This window comes from Micromys minutus (genome assembly GCF_963924665.1).
Source record: "Micromys minutus genome assembly, chromosome: 33".
Lineage (NCBI taxonomy): Eukaryota > Metazoa > Chordata > Mammalia > Rodentia > Muridae > Micromys > Micromys minutus.
In genome coordinates this window covers 20877338-20894655 of record NC_137968.1, presented here as the reverse complement: position 1 = coordinate 20894655, position 17318 = coordinate 20877338, and the positions used below count along the sequence as shown (strand labels likewise).

The following is a 17318-nucleotide window of genomic DNA, read 5'->3' as shown; positions in this document are numbered from 1 at the left end:
GAGGGGAGCGTTTGTCACGTACACCGACAGGCAGTGATTTTGTTCTTCTATGTACCCACACAGGCACACATGTTGGCCCACTCCCTAAATCTCTGCAGTGGCAAAGCAACCAGATAGAGTCCCAAAGTGTGTCCAAACCAACCCTTCTCTCTGCACTTCCTTATAGGCTGGCTTAGAGCTCATCTGTCCCTGTGAAAACAAACCTATCTGAGGGAGCAACCTGACTCTCCTACCTCCCCTCTGTGTTCTTGAACTTCAGCTCTCTTTGCGTTGCATTCCCAGTCTTTGCAGCGGGACCATACACAGCCCCCCACTCACCCCTCCTGCTCCAACTGCATGCCAGAATAAAGGGGAAGCATTCAGCCTGGCGTCTGGCACACAGTAGCCACTGAGTTCTTCGGATGAACTGATCTGTGGGCCTGTGGTATGTCTGGGTGAGCCATAGCTCTGCACTGTCACAGCGGACAAGGCTGTGGGAGCATAGCTGACCCACTGAGGGTGGTTCTCTGGAATCTTTCTGCAATACTAGTCTGAAACTGTCACCTGCATTCAGCGGACGTATGCACCCATGCATGCTGCCTGATCTCGAACAGAATTCTTAGCCCCGCCCCCATCCACTTTCCACAGATGTCTTAGAGGCCTGCAGCTGCAGGCAGCCAAGCAGACCAAAGGCCTGTACTCGAGGCCCTTTGCTCACAACTCAGCTAGGCCACATCATAGTGTCAAGAGCTCTTCTTCACAAATGGGCCCTGAGACCCCAACGTAAAGGATTCCCCTTCCAAAGAAGGAGCTCACTCTATTTGGCTATACCAGTGCCCCAGGGGTACTAAAATCAGTACACCCCCCTCCCCACCAAATGGTAAATGGGTTCCCCGGGTTTTTACCGGTTCCCTGGGGTTTTTACCAGTTCCCTCTGTAAGATAAATGAAGTAAAATTCTCTTCTATCGCTCACCAAGTCTCTGCACCGCAAAGGCAGATGATAAACCCTTTGCTTCAAAGTTAACGCTTGGGCCGCACTCCCTGCTATTGAACTTCCCGTGGATCAATATTACACAAATTTCATTCACTGCAGATTGGGTTCCATGTTAAATGCTATGGCTGGGAAGCTCTGTGTGACTAGACTTAATCTCCAGGAACATTCTCACGGTAGGAGGTAGAAGGGGTGGGGAGGGGGGATAGGAAGGAAGAAGAGGTGTAAGTTGAGGGTTTTAGTAGGTAAGCTATCCACTCTGGCACAAGGAGCCTGGCTCTGGCCCTGTCCTGTTTTAGGGGGGAAATTTGGGTGAATACTGATGTACTGTTGTTAAAATTGCTTTGCTTCTTGGGGGTCTCTCTCACACACACCACTGCCAATCAACCTCCCTTAAATGCTTGACTAGGAGCACAGAACAGGAAACAGCTTGTGGGAGGATGTTCTTAATATCACAACCTGTTCAGCGTCGGGTGGGGGCTTTACGGAGGGCTGGGGAAGGGAAGCAGGACCACTTCTCCTTCTCTGACTCTCTTTCTCCCCTCTTCAGTTTCAGAAGAAAATTATTTTATCCATTACACACAATGCCCACCTAGGTGTCTAACAAAGGGGCACGGAAATAGCAATGTAACCCTTGGTGATGCTCCTGTCAGGGTGTAGACCATGATTCTACTCGGGATGTGCGCATGATTGGCACCAGGTTCTTGTTAGGATTTCTAATGCTATAACCACGCAGATTTGCCATAGAGCGAGTGCCCGTGTTCTGAGAAGGGGAGACTAGGAGTCGAGGACAGGCAGAGTCCCTGGTGTACAGTTAACACTCAGCATGTTAACTTCAAGGAAATAACTCCTTGGAGGTGGCTGCAGTGACCATGGTGGAGGGGCTGGTTTGCTGAATCCGATAATGTGTCAGATGAGGTGCTAAGCCCTTGTCTAAACTTTCTAAGTGTCACAGTAATCCATACAGCAGCTACAAGCGGTTCTGTTTCAAGGCAAAACAAATCAAACTAACCAAACAACCAAAACCAACCAAACAAAAAAAACCCCTGAAGATTCAGAGAGGCAGGTAACTGTGTTCAAGAAGTAGGCTTTGAGCAAAGAGAACCAGAGAGCTTGGGCCCTGCTGGAGAAGTCCTGCGTGGGGGCACTGACGCAGCTCTGAGACCCACTTATGCCATCTTCTTGATTTAAAGCAATGCAGGATAGGGCCAAGGCCAAGGCGATTCTGCTGGCGAGAGGTAGAGCTGAAGCTGGGACCCAGGAATCCCAAAAGGCCAGGAAGAAGACGACGAGGTCCTTGACTGGTAAAGTCCTCTGTCCAGCTGCCTCTGCCCTGTGCACACACAAAATCACTGTGAAGAGGCACATACCCCCTGCGACAGATGAAGGGCCTCAAAATAATTTTGGATTTCTGGATTTGGGGAGCGGTGTGTGTGTGTGTGTGTGCGCGCGCGCGTGTGTATGTGTGTGTGTGTGTGTGTGTCCTTGTGGTCACACACAGGGTGGAGAACAATAGCGCACACTGACCTCGATTGCTCTCCACTTTGTTTTTTGAGACACAGTCTCTCACTAAATCCACAGCTCACTGATTCATCTAGACTGTCTGGCCAGGGAATTCTATGAATGCTCCTGGCCACCTCTTCAGTACAAGGGCTTAATTTTAGATTCTCACTGGCAGGATCTAAAGACTCTCCTCCCCCTGTGTCTCCATGGTACTCTGCCATCTTCCCCCCCCCCCCCCAGACAACATTGGCCCCTGTCTGAAAATGTCCTTGGTCTCATTCTGGGTCAAGCGAGAGCCAAGCAGGTTTGCAGGTAGCAGATCCCTTTCTCTCACCTACAGATACACTTCCCTGGCTCCTGCCACCTCCAGAGCAAAGGGTACCTAATCAACTCTACAGAGAAACCTGATATCATCTCCTGTACCTCTTTTCCTGAACCCCTGTCTCCACTTCCCAAGCTGCAGACAGCTTCCAGCCCCTCCCCCATACCCTTCTTCCACTTTCCTATCTGAGAATTCAGACAATCCACGTGCTAAATCAACAGCTACCCACCCCTTTTTCCCTGTAAGCGAAACTCCATCCTGTTCATGGCGGACACTTGATCAGTCTCTCCCTGGTACGTTTGGGTCACCACACAGCATAGCTCTGGTAGATGCCCGGAGGCAGTGCATTCCCCTTCGTAAACCCACGTGCTGAGAAGGAGAACACAATGAGAACACAGTTTGGGTTCCCAATGCTACCGCTGAGGCAGCATCCCGTCCCCACAGAAAAAAGTCACGGGGTCTTCAGAATGTCTGTTGCTCACAGCGAAATCAATGCTGGCCTACACAGTGTTGCCCAGGCATTGTTCTTTCTCACTCATGGGTCAGTTTACAGGCCATCCCCTCCAGGAGACACCCCCCCCCCAGGCCCTCTGAGCAGCACAATCACACCCTCCCAGTGCATCCACAATGGCTGCTTTCCTCAATTACAGCACTTACTTAATTCTGCTTGATTGGGCCTAATGAGCACTCCTACTGTCTGTTCAAACTCCTAGAGGGTAGGGGGTCTTTATCCCACCAGCATCTCCATTAGTGCGGAGCAAAGCTTTGTTCTGAGCCCAGGAGCTCTGGCCCCCCAGCATCCCCACCGCGTCTGATACAGTGCACTGTATCACAGCAGTGGGAACACCCATGCTGTGGGTGCTGACAGGAGACTCATGAGCTGTTTGGTCTAGGACAAGTGAATTGACCTCTCTGGGTCTGTGCTTCTTCCTTTACAGAGAACGGGAGACTATATCTCCTGGTTATCACGAAGACAAAATAGTCTAATAATAAGCACTTAGGACAACAGTGTCTGGTGTAGACAAGTGTTTAATGACTGTGGGCCCTTATTAGTATCCGGAACATTATAGTTGTTGCATGAACAAATGTACCAACACTTAGTCGCCAAACAAACGAAGAAACAAATGAAATCCAGACGAATCCCTGAGTGGGGAGACCCAGGGCAGTAGCCATTGCTCTCAGTCCTGCCTGTGCTTGACCCTGTGGCTTGTCATTGTGACGACTTCCTGCATCAGAAATGGATGCTCAGAAATGGATGCAATGGCCTCAACCTGGCCTCCAACGTAAACTCTACACTGCGTTCTCAAGACAGTACTGATAGGTGGTTTGTGGGGGTAATGGTGAGGATTGCATGATAAAGCCCGCTAACCATCCAGCAAGCCTGGATACAGTAACAGCAAGTACTTGCAACACTTAGCAAACAGCAACATGATCCCCCCCCCCCCACTCAGTGTTGTTAAAGGCACAGTGTCCTCACAAGTACCAAGGTCTGGTGCAACGGGATGTGATCAACACTGGACAAATCAGGATTCTCTGTTTTCAACTTGGGAAGCCAACGTTTGCAGAGCATTTGTGTCCTCCCCCCACACTTTAAATGATGAGTCACTGATCTATCCCAAAACTTTGGTCTTCTGAATTTTCCCCTTAAGTATATCATCTGCTAAGGTGGATCCTTAGCTGACATCAAACCCTGCTGGAAAGTAAATACAAGTTCATAGAACTGATGGAGTTGAGAATTTTTTTTAAAAACAGTAACAATATTTCCACACACCACAGGCCTGATTATTGTGGGACACTTTTTAAAAATCTTATTCTTAGATTTCCCCCTGGCCTTGAACAGTGTAAACAGCCTTATGTCACTTTCACTTTAAACTTAAGGCTTTATGTTGGTCCCACTGAACCACTTGACGGCCCCATTAGTCTATTTTTACTATCAAACAGGTCATTTAACAAGATATTTATTCCTCTTGGCCGTCATCCAAATGCGTTTTGACATTACTGCCCTGGGTCTGAACCGCTTCAACTGGAGGGCCTCAGAAGCAGAAAATCACCTTTTGACTTAAGTCTCCATGAGCGCCCAGACTCTCACCCTCTTCACTTCCGTGGCATTAATTTCTGCTCTACTCTTAGAGCAGAGCAGCTAGCACGAGAGAGTGTGTTTTTAAGGCCTGAGATCTGAGGAGCTGTTCAGTTCCAGAAAGAAAGAGATCTTCAGAGAGCAAGCTGCAAATGGAGAACTCTGGGCTTTAAAGGACAGTGATGCCTGGGGCCCCAGCTGAGCAGTGACTCTGAAGAGGGAGGGGTGCTCCCTCCTCCTCCCCGCCCCCAACAAAAGGCCTTCGTGGAACAGTGGAACACGGAGACCCCACTGGCTTTGAAGCCAATCAATCAGGTGGAAGTCTGGGCAAATCACGACTTGGCTACCGCGACAGGTCTCCCCCACCCACCCGGGTGGATAAGCCCTCCTCATCCTCCTCCACCACCTCCGGAGCTCAGCACAGCTAGGGGGCCAAAGGGACGTTCCTGTGATGCTCCTGTTTCCCAACTTTCCGAGCTTCTTGGTCTTCCGCAGCCTCCTGCAAAGCTGCTGGGGAAAAGGGCAAGTTTGCAAAGCTCAGGATCCCAAGTCCTGGGGGAAGCCACAAAGACGCTCCAGCGCCAGCAAAGCTTAACCTCTTGTGGGGCAGACTGGAGAACGCCACGGCCACTCAGGCGAGAGACCCGGGCAGGCCGGGGACGGCAGGGCCCCCGGGGTCCGCGCGCCCCCCGCACCTCGTCCCCGCGCACCTGAGCGGGGCGTGGGCGCAGCGTCGCGCTCAGGCCCTGCCCGCGGGTCCCTCGCCCGCCGCCTGAAGCCACCGGGAGCGACGCGAGGAGAGGCAGCCTCAACACAGCGTCATGCTTCCTGCCACCACGTTACGGCGAATCGTCACCGGGAGAGGAGAGCAGAGGGGAGAGGGGGGAGGGAGGGGAGCAGCCACACGCAGCCCCCCGGCTGCCAAAAAAGCGCCGAGACGGGGCCACGTCCCGGTGGAGTCCCCGCGGGACCTGCCCGGTTCGCACAAAGCGCCGCAGTTCGGCCAAGAAGGCAGGAAGCGGGCCGCAAAATAAATAAATAAAAAAAACAGAGTCGGGTCTACGTAACGCCCTGTCGAAAGCGGACGCCATATTTTTTTGTGGCTTATGTCGACATAGGGAAACGTAGACATGTTTTTCCTCCTCCTCCTCGGTCTGGCTTCCATTTATCCAAACTTGTAATCAAAACTATTTCATTAAAAAAAATAAAAAAAATCTCCGTCCGTTTCCCCCCCTCCCTGAAACCGCGGATTTTCTCCCACCCGCAAAAATAATAATAATGATAAATAAATAAGAAAGAGAGAGGAGACTGCACCCTCCCCTCCCGCGCGCCCTCATCCCTAACCCAGCCAAGTCCCATTAGCAGCACGTTTTCAGGAGCGGCGGCGGCGGTGGGAAAGTTGGGCTGGAGCGGCGGGCGCCCGGCGACGCGGGCTCCGGGGTGGCGGCGCCCGCGGCGGCTGCTCCGCGCCGGGGCGAAGTTTCTTACCTGCGCTGGGGCTGCGAACGCGGGCACCCGGGCTGGGAGCGCGGAGACGAGGCGCGGGCGTTCCAAAATGGAACTCTGCTGGCTCCCCCCACCCAGTCCCCACTCCCCACCCGGCTCCCGACTCGGGCTCCGTGGGAAAGAGGTGGTGGTGGAGGGGGGAGAGCCAGCCAGCCCGGCGGACGGACGGACGGACGGACGGACAGACAGAGAAAGCCCCTGCACGGGGAGCGGCTGGTTGAAAATTTTTTTTAAAAGAGAAAAAGAAAGAGGAAAAAGAAAAGATTTTTAAAAAAAAGAAAAGAAAAGAAAGAAAAAAAAGAGAAAAAAAAAGGGGGGGGGGAGAAATGCCTCGATCGGTGGGGAATCTACGCCAAAACCCACATGATCTGTAACGTCAGCATGCGTATTTGCATACGATACCACCGCCGGAGCTGCCACCCGGGCTCGGGTTCCGCAGAAAGTTCCAAAGTGAAATCCAGGCCCCTCCGCAGACGCCGGCAAAATGTCATTTTTAGGAGGGAGCTGCGGGCGGGGGGGATCCTGCCCCTCAAGGCTCGGATGGCCAAGCGGGGTGTGTGTGTGTGTGTGGGGGGGGATGAACTTAAAAGTCCGAGTCCAGTAACGGACTCGTTGGAATTTTTGCGGGAAGCGGTGGGGGAGGCGCAGGACTGAACTCGACCCGGCCGCGGCCAAGCCGGCTCGGTGCGATACCCATTTTCTTTATGAAAAGTTCAAGGTGTCACTGATGAGTTGGACAAACTGTTGATCCTCACCACGTGCAGTGGCGAACCCAGAGACCGCAGGGTTTGCCCTGCGACAGCGACACCCGAGACTCCAGGTCCCCTCCTGCGGTGCGTGGGGGCAGAACGCGGGTGGGGTCGTCACGCGCCCTGGGCTCTGCCTGGGTTTTCGCCCCCCTTCCGGCTCAAGAGAATAACATACTTAAAAACTTTTTTTTAAATATATAAAATCGAGATGCATTTTACTCCCGGAATAGTAATGAGGGCTTGGGAATAGGGCGGGGAAGAAGGCGCCCCACTTACATAACCACTTGAAGTTAGATCACTTTTGTTGGGGATTTCCGCTGTGCCCGAGCTCAGTCTGGTTAAAGACCTTCAAACTTTTTCCCTCCAAGCCCATAAACAAACAAAGACACCGGGGTAGCCGACCTAAACTTGTGTGGCCCGAGTTCGCGACGATTCTCAGATTCGGAAAAAATAAATAAATAAATAAATAAAATAAAATGCACACGCCTGCAGCGCGCACAGGCGAGACCGGTCATTTCCAGAGCTGGGACAGTCGCGTCCTCGGTAATAGGGGTCTCCAGATTGATCCTCCATCTGCTCGTGTGTGTGTGTGTGTGTGTGTGTGTGTGTGTGTGTGTGTGTGTGTGTGTGTGTGTCCTTCCTCTGCAGCCTTGGGAACCGGGAACTAGCGACCCTGCTGCTGTGCTCTGGCGATCGCGCAAGGTTAAATAAAATGCTCCAAGGGAGCATCGTGGGGAAGATGACTGACTAGCAACCAGCCCGCGTTTGTGCATTTTTTGCTCTCGGGGACCCTGTCCGGTTCGCAGGCTCTGGGGCGCTTCGGAATTTGTTGGCTGCGAGCAAGCTGGAGCCCACCGTGGGCGAGGGGGGCTCACTCCGGGACCCAGATTTGGCACTAAGGGAGTTACTGGAGAAAATAGAGGGCTCCGGGCTTGAAGACTGCGGATTAGCAGGCGCGGCGCGTCAGGGATTCCCAGGCAGCTCTGCTCGGGGAATTAGAACGAACTCTAGTGGCCGCTCGCGACTCCGCTTCAGGCGCCAGGACAGCAACAGGTGGCAGCGTGCTGCGGGGTGGCCTATGGCGATGGCCCGGTCTAGAGGGAAATATTGGTTTGGGGGGCTGATGGATGGTCGCTGCTCTGGGGATTTTTTCTTTCGTATTAGTTTTTTTTTTTTTTTTTTTTTTTTTTTCTATTTAAGATTAAATTAGCGCGCATGCCAAATTTCTTACTGGCCTTCCGGCTTTAGTTGGGTTATTTCTGACTGAGGGTGGGGGGTTGCCTCTCTCTTCTCCCCCCCCCCCCCCCCCCCCCGTCTCTGTCGGTCTGTCTTTTTCTTCCTGGGTAGATTTAAAAGCCCAGAAAACTGGATTCCGGCGGCCGACTGGCTTTACTGCCTCCTTTCTCTCTAGGGAGACAAAAATCCGATGGGGTTCTTAACAGCTTCCGTTCAGAGCTTTGCTGGTGACTATAATCCGGATCGTGGCCCGCCTTTCTCAGACTCATCTGATACCTATGATCTAAGAGTCCTGTCAACTTTTATCCAACACCAGAATTTGGGGGTGTTTATCTGAGCTGGGTGTTTTTTTTTTTTTTTTCTGGGTTGAGGGGTGGGCAGGAGCAGCCTACTGTAAGGTGCTCCTCTGGGTCAGGTGGCCTTGGGTTGTCTAAGAAAGCAAGCTGAGCCAGGAGCTCCCCCTTATGCCCTCTGCTTCCGTTTCTGCTACCAGGATCACGGCCTCAGTTCCTGCCTTCCCTTCCCTTGATGATAGACTTTAACCTATAAACCCAATAGACCCTTTAATCGCTCAGATTGCTTTTGTACATAGCATTTGCCAACTCAACGCCAATAGTAACCCGGACGCCGTAATTCAGGGCGTGTTGGAATAGAGCAAATAAACAAACAATAAACTTGTCACCAGCTCAACACTTTTTACCACGTATCTTGTTATGCCCTTCCAGGTCATTCCGCCAACACCCCCAGCCCTTTAAAATTAGGTGTACTCTGCAGGCAGTTTCCATGGAAATTGCCTAAACCTTAAAGAAGCAATTCCTATTTTGAGGCTGCACTTCCTCTTGATGAGCAATTACTTAGGAAGCTTCTCTGTCAGCGAAGCTTCCATTGCCACCTGCTTCCGGCTGGGTAACAGGTTGTATACAGATAGCGTGGGAAAAGCCAGGGCGAGGGAAGCCAGTGACCGCCAGAAGGATCTGTCTCTTCAGAGCGCACCTCTTACAGAGGTGGGAAGGGTGGGGGCTTCTGGCCTGTGATGTCTTTAAATGGTCCAAAATTTAATAGGCATTGGCTTCTCAACACTGGAACAAAGACAGTAATAAGAGGCTGGAGAGATGGCTCAGTGGTTAAGTGGTTAAGATGGCACACGGAATGGAGTTGTTCTTAGTTCACAAACTGCCTGTAACTATGCCTATAACTATTACAGGAGATCTTTTTCCCATGCACGAGTACGCACACTCGTGTACACACACACACACACACACACACACACAAATAAAGGAGAGCAACACTTGTGTTAAATGCTACAACCCTATTTTGTTTCCAGGTGGATGGGAAGACTGTAGGAACATTGAGACCAATATTACAAGTGTGATGTTTACTGGGTTTTTTGTTTTTGTTTCTTTTTTTTTAACGTGTGCTGGTCGCTACTTAATCCTTAAAACAATGCTATGCTCAAAGTGTTTTGTCTCAGGCTTTCTCTAGACTTTTAAAAATCACTGAGGACCCCACACAACTTTTATTTGTGTGGGGATACATATATACTGACAGCTAACATATTTGAAATTAATTTTAAAAATATTTTATTACCACACAGTGGTTGTGCAAAGTAACTGGTTTCACACACGCGTGTGCACGCGCGCGCACACACACACACACAAACACACACTGTATTTTGATTACATTCATACCTGTCACAGACTCCATCACCTCCTGGTTCCCTTTCCAGACCCTACCTGTCTGTCTGTTTATCTATCTAGCCATCCGTCTGTCCGTCCATCTGTCCGTCCATCCACCCACCCACCTACCCATCTATCTATCTGTCTGTCTGTCTGTCTGTCTGTCTGTCTACCTATCTACCTACCTATCTGTCTATCTATTTATCTATTTATCATCTATCTATCTACCTATCTACCTATCTTCTATCATCTATATCCATCCATCCATCCATCCATCCATCTATCCATCCATCCATCCATCCATCCATCCATCTATCTATTTATCTATCTATCTATCTATCTATCTCCTATCATCTATATCCATCCATCCATCCATCCGTCCGTCCGTCTGTCTGTCTGTCTATCATCTATCTATCTGTCTGTCTGTCTGTCTGTCTGTCTACCTATCTACCTACCTACCTACCTACCTATCTATCTATCTATCTATCTATCTATCTATCTATCTATCTATTTATCATCTATCTATCTGTCATCTATATCCACCCATCCATTCATCCATCCATCCATCTATCTATCTATCTATCTATCTATCTATCTATCTATCTATCCATCCATCTATCATCTATCTATTTGTCTGTCTGTCTGTCTGTCTACCTATCTACCTACCTATCTGTCTATCTATCTATCTATTTATCATCTATCTATCTGTCTATCTTCTATCATCTATATCCATCTACCTATCTTCTATCATCTATATCCATCCACCCATCCATCCATCCTTCCATCCATCCATCCATCCATCCATCCATCCATCCATCCATCTATCTATCTATCTATCTATCTATCTATCTATCTATCTATCTATCTAACGTCTCTGCACTCAGGTGCATGTGCCATGGCTCTCATTTGGCAGCAAGTGCCTTTATCCACTTAGCCATCTTGCAATCTTCACCTTCTACCTTCATGTTCTTAAAAAAAAATCTAGATTCTATATATGAGAAAACACACACATTTGTCTTTCTGACTCTGGCTCATTTCTCTTAACTCAGCTTTCTCCAGGTCTGCTTATTTTTTTCTTCCAGAAGAAAAGCAAGCAAACAAACAAAACCAGAACAGTAATGGTGAGACACGCTTCCCATCAGGCACTCTAAAGTGACGCCACAGTGTGTTGTGCAGTCTGCTATGCACCGGTGAGAGAAAAAGAGTCAAAAGGGCAAGCACGTTTCCAGCCTCATGAAAATAAGTTCGGCTTAGAGGATTTCATGAATGGCTCTTGAGTGGGAGCCCCTCCAGAGTCTCTGGAGCTTATGTTGTTTATAAGTTGTTGATAGTGTGTGCCCTGTCCTCACTGCACAGAGGCAGAATTCAAAATCCTGACCAACCCCACCTAAGCAGGAACAGCCTCGCTGCCTCTCAGGACTGTCTTTTTTCTTTTCTTTTTCTTTTTTTTTTACAGCAAACTGGACTTACTGGGTACTAGGTGTTGCTTATCAAATTCTTAGACTCCCTTGGCTTGCAATCACCGTTTTCCCACTGTATTGATAACAAGAATTTAAGGGTCAGGGAGGTTAAGAAATGTCTCCAGGGGTCTGGGTTTGAAGTTAAGAGCACTGGCTGCTCTTCTAGAGGACCTGGGTTTCATTTCCAACACCTGCATGGCAGTTCACGACAATCTGTGCTCCTGGGATTTGATGCTCTCTTCTGATCTCTGCAGGTAGCAGGCACACACAGTGCACACACATATAAAAAATACACATAAACTATAAAATAAATCTTTAGAAGGAAAGAAACTTCTTCAAGGTTACACAGTAGTTTCACTATCATTAGACCCTGAACTCTAACTTTTGTCTTGTGGCTTCAGAGCCAAGAATGAGAGACTATCAACCTTTTCTCAAAGCCTGTGTTAGGAAAGAACCATATTATCTGTATAGTTTGCTGAGAGGAATCCCACAGTGGTCTTGGGCACAAGCTGAGACTTTCTGTGTTTCCAACTGACTTAGTAGCAACTTGAACATGCCTACAGTGTACAACCAAAAGTTTATGAAGTGGATAAAATCAGGTATTATTATCTGTTTGACTTTACTGGCTGGCTTGGTCCTTGACCCGACCTTACAAGACTCCAGATTAGCTAGCCCATGCTCTCTCTCTCTCTCTCTCTCTCTCTCTCTCTCTCTCTCTCTCTCTCTCTCTCCCCCTCCCTCCCTCCCCCCCCTCTCTGTGTGTGTGTATGTGTGTGTGTGTGTGTGTGTGTGGGTGTGTGTGTAGGTAGTGGGGGTTGGTTCTCACCATGTAGCTAAAGCTGGCCTTGAACTTTGCATCCTCTTGTTTCTGTGTCACCACATCCAACTGGTCATTTGTTTTTGCCCTAAGTTTAGCCTTTAGGAGAAACATTGTATCCTTTTTATGTGAAAGCAGGATACAGTTGCCATCAGGAACAGTGGTTTTCTGTTATGTACTTATTGATTCATTTGTTCATTTGTATCCCTATGAGAATCTAAGGTTCACAAGTACAGAAACTTTGCTTAGTTCAGTGTAAATAACCCTAGAATTCAACTTGTTCTCAATGCCCAGAATGGATTCACAAGTAACTATTGAATGAATAAATGAATGAATGAATGAATGAATGAATGAAGTGAACCACTGCTATTCAAGAGCATGAAGTTTCTGGAGCTGCACATATAGCCCAGTGATAGAATGCTTGCCTCGTGTGATGAGGCTCTGGGTTTAATCTCTAGCACATAAACACAAGAACTATACATCTTCTGCTTATTTGGAATGAACATACAAAGGCTATTCTCCCCTCCCCCTGCACCTGGGATAGGTTGTTGCTTCTGATCTGTGGGGCTGCGTGTCTGGTGATATGATGTACTGTAGGCAGTCCTCACCCTGATCCCCCAGCATGAGAACAATAGCTCTGTACTGGTCCTTTGGTGCCTGCTTCTGTCTTGAGAACACGCTCATTTTATAGGTGCACAGACTGAGGCTCCCGCTAATGATGCCAAACCTAGACCCCAAGCCTCTCAACTTCTGTCTGGTCTTCACACCCCTACAGATTTGCTTGCAAACAGAACCTGCGGCTTACCACACAGCAACAGAACTACGTGTTCAGTAGGTATGCAAAGGAGCTAAGATAGATCAGCAAGGCTGAGTGTTGTGGGAAGAAGTCTAGTGGGAGCAAGAAGCACCTGCTCCAAGCCATGAGGGAGGCATATGGGTCTGCTACTCTGCCTCGAGAGTGTGGAAGCGGTGCCGGCTGGCTTCTTTCGGGATTTTTCATGAGCACTTCATAAGACACTGCATAGGACCACATCTCTTCATTCTTACATGGGCTTAAGTACTCGGCATGGTATACTGATGTACCACTGAGCAGTCGGCCATATCACAGCTGTGACTGAGGCTCTAGGTTTTGAGTCTTAGCTCCATTGCTCACGTCTCTGCACTTTAGAACCCTTACCTATGAGTAGTAAGCAGACACAATAGTAAACACTCAGCTCCCAGGAACTTTGAGATAATTAGTGCAAATTATCGAGCCTTCACTCTCCACCCACTGTGAGGGAAAAGAAAACATGACCTGTTATTTTCGCTTCTCAGATAAAAGTTAATATATATATTCATTGCTGAAATTTAGAAACATTTCATCTAGTTTTTATTGAAGGGATTATACATTATATAACTATAAAAGGCAACAAATAAACAAAATAAATTAATGGTATTTAAATTATCAATGGCATACTGTGCTTTCATATAGCATGTTATATATGATATGTAAGCAGAAGTAAATGAATTATATAAATAATAGATAGAAATCAAACAATTCTACCACCCAGCAGAAGGCAATGTAAATATTTCCCAACAGTCTTGTTTAGATTTTAAAAAATGGTTTGTTTATTTTTATTGTTATTATTTTTTATGTGGATTGGTGTTTTGCCTGCAAGTATGTCTGTGTGAGGGTGTCTGATCCCCTTGTGTTGGAATTCCTGGAACTGGAGTTATAGACAGCTGCCATGTGGGTGTTGGGAATTGAACCTGGGTCTTCTAGAAGAAATTAAGTGCTTTAGCCACTGAGAAATCTCTCCAACCCCTATTATTAAGTTTTTTTAAAGAGTGATTATTATTAAATATTTAAAAAGCACATTCCATGTTGGGTTTGCAGAGTTTAAACTATTTGATCCAGAAAATATGTTCATATATAATATAGTAGCCCATCCTATTTTTAAGGGATGTAAATTCCAAGATTCCCTCTGGATGCTGGGAGAAAATTCTGTACACACTACAAACTTCCCACAGCCACGCACACACACAAAGTTGGTGAAGTTAGGTGATAGGGGAGGATGACATGTTGTCTTGAGCCAATTATCGAATGAGAGATGAAGGGACCATGTAGAAGCTGCAGGAATATTTCATGTGGCTGTGATGTTAAAAATGTTCACGATGAATATATTCCCTATATAGTAACTGGGGTTTGTCATAAAAAAATTCATATGCTGGGGCTGGAGAGATGGCTCAGTGGTTAAGAGCACTGACTGCTCTTCCAGAGGTCCTGAGTTCAATTCCCAGCACCCACATGGTGGCTCACAACCGTTTGTAATGGGATCTGATGCCTCTTCTGTCTGGTGTGACTGAACACAGCTACAGTCACTCATACAGTGAACTCATACAAATAAAAATAAATACATACTTAAAATGTGTCTGTTGTCTTTTTGGAGAAGGAGTTTGCCTACGTTGGGGCAGAGGGTGGCTTCAAATTCACTATATAACTCAGGCTGGTCTTGAGCTCACACTCTTCCTGCTGCGTCTGTCCGTCTGTCTGGTTGGCAGCTGTGTGCCGTGCATCCGTCTCACATATTTTTTATTGCTGATTTTAGCGCTGTCATAACAATGTTTACTGCAAGGTTGAACAACATTGCATCAGTCACAACAGGTTAGTTTATGTTACAGTAACAAAGAATCCTCGGATCTCAATAAATTACAATCACAGGGATCTACTTTTTGCCCTTACAACTGTATATCCATGAAGGATCTGCAAGAAGATATACCATCATAAGCACTCAAGGACTCAGGCTAACTAGGCAATTACAGAGTTTACAAAGTATTGCCAAATGGCTGTGCAGTAGGGAAAAGATCGTTTACCTACAGTTAAGTGTTTAGCTGGGAGGTAACATTTGCTCTTCTCACTTACAAACCATTGGTCACAACTAATAGAAAGGTTGGCTGTGCGGGTTCATGGAAGTGGTCTATGCGTGGGAATGTGGACAATGAGAAATATTTGCTCTAATACATCAGAGCTATCAGTAACGCCAGTTATTGTTACTTTGATTTTCCCATGCATCATTTCATTGAATCATCAAAAAATACTTTTCTTTTCTGCTTTCTCTTCATTTTGTAAACAAACTGAAATTTTACAAGCTTAAGTACCTTGCTCAAGATCATCTGGATGTTAAGTGATGTAGATAACTTCAAATTTATTCCTACCTGGCTTCTGGGCATCGGCTTCTAAGATACTGTCCTCAACCACATAGGGTTAACTGGTTTTCTACTATTGAGCATTAGGTAACTACAGTTGTTTTCAATGGAAAATCCTATGCTTTTAAAAAATATATATAATTTTAATTATTTCCTAGATAATATTCCTTAATATTTCTAGATAAATATTTGTTTGGTAGAAATATACACATGATTCAATAGTTAAAAAAATATTTTAAACTATTAATATCCAAAACTTTTTTGTTAGAAGGAAGATCCAGGGTTAGTTTTTGTAGCCTCGGCTGGCCCTTCGGCCTCTGACATGCTCAAACTTCTGGCCCATGGACTGGACATAGGGTTTGGTGTGGCTGTGTGGAGTTCCCTGGGCCTTGCCAAAGAGTCGGTTCACCTCTCAGCCCTTCCGAGGACCAGACAGGAGCACAGTGCCTCGGCCGGTGGGAGACTCCAGGGCCAGTCAAGGGTGAGAATCTTACCGGCTGCTCACCCGCAGCGCGCACACTTTCAGCTTGAGCACTTCCAGAATCCGCACATCATCTGTGACCATCCTCACAACCACAGCGGTTTTGTTCTCCCGGCCAGGAAGCTTCATATTTTGGATCATTTGTGACAGGAACAGGGGTGGTCGGTTAGTGCGGCTCATAAATAACCATTGCAGCACAACCTGATTGAAGGCGGAGTTGGTCCGTCCGGCCAGAAACCTGTACAGCTTGGCTAGCAGTCGCAGGTAGATGTCCTGGTTCTTGGGCTCCTTGCGCCAAACTCTTTGGGTCCTTGTGGTGGCGAATGTCAACACCCATGATGGTGCCTCCTGCTCGGCCAGGTCCAGTGTAAAGGTTCTTTACTAGCAGAAAATGAAAACGGGCGGGAAGATGGCTCTGCAAGTCAAGACATCTGTTGCCTCACCTGATCCCCTCTGACCCCCAGGACGCACGTGGTAGAGTAAGAAAACTTACTGTTTTCTGACAGTGTCTTCTGACAATGCATACTGTGCCATGCCTGCATGTGTATACATGTAAACATAAATAAACAACATAAATAAATAGACAATGTAATTAAATGTTTTGTTAAATGGAAGCTTTGGTAAGTGTGATATTCTCTCAAGAAGAATTGCCTTCTGTCAATCTTTCCTCCCCTTGCATGACCTCACCCACCCCACCTGCAGGGCAATTGAGATGGTAGTTATTTAATTAAGTCTTTGGGTGGCTCATTTTACAGCAATAGACCCCTGCAGTGGGAGCCATTTCCCCTGTATTGACTTTTACTTCCTCTGAATATAACTCTTCTTGCCAAACTCCACAGAATATGCTGTTCAGAGATCACCGATCAATCCAGCACAAGAGATAAAGACCTCTTGCTCTGTGATGCTTGGGCCAACTACTCTTCCGAGTCAAACCTTGTCTTGGTATCAGGTGTTTCTAAATTTACATTAGGGAGGGACACACAGGTCTTGATCCTAAGCAGATGAGTGCTCTTAGATAATACTTGTCAAGCACCGATAAACAGTGGGTGCTGGAGTTCCTCAGAGCTGCCTACAAGTTGGGCTGTGAATTCTGGAGACATAGCTTCCGTGGGTCATTGCCCACCCTGGGCTGGACTTTTCAGTAATGCAACTGTTTTGAGGTCATCTATGTGACATATATTATATGTATGTATCATATATGTATGAAATTGAATATATTTATTAATATATCAATGTATTCATATATATATATATATGAATTATATAATAAATATATACGAAAGTAAAGTATAATCACATCACTTTCTTTTCTCCTTTTCTCTCCCATCAATCCT

The 17318-nt window shown here is 47.2% G+C and overlaps 1 protein-coding gene and 1 pseudogene across 2 annotated transcripts in view; both read right to left on the bottom strand.

Annotated features, from left to right (window-relative positions):
* ZHX2 (zinc fingers and homeoboxes 2) overlaps positions 1-6497 on the bottom strand; it is a 145501-nt gene extending 139004 nt beyond the window's left edge. The window contains exon 1 of the mRNA XM_080909445.1: positions 6362-6497. The gene's annotated coding sequence lies outside the window, so the exon portion shown is untranslated. The remainder of the gene's footprint in view (positions 1-6361) is intronic.
* Positions 6498-15786: 9289 nt separating this feature from the next.
* Positions 15787-16321, bottom strand: LOC308414250 (large ribosomal subunit protein eL18-like; annotated as a pseudogene). The gene has a single exon. The product of its transcript is annotated as a large ribosomal subunit protein eL18-like (transcript).
* Between the last annotated feature and the right edge of the window lie 997 nt (positions 16322-17318).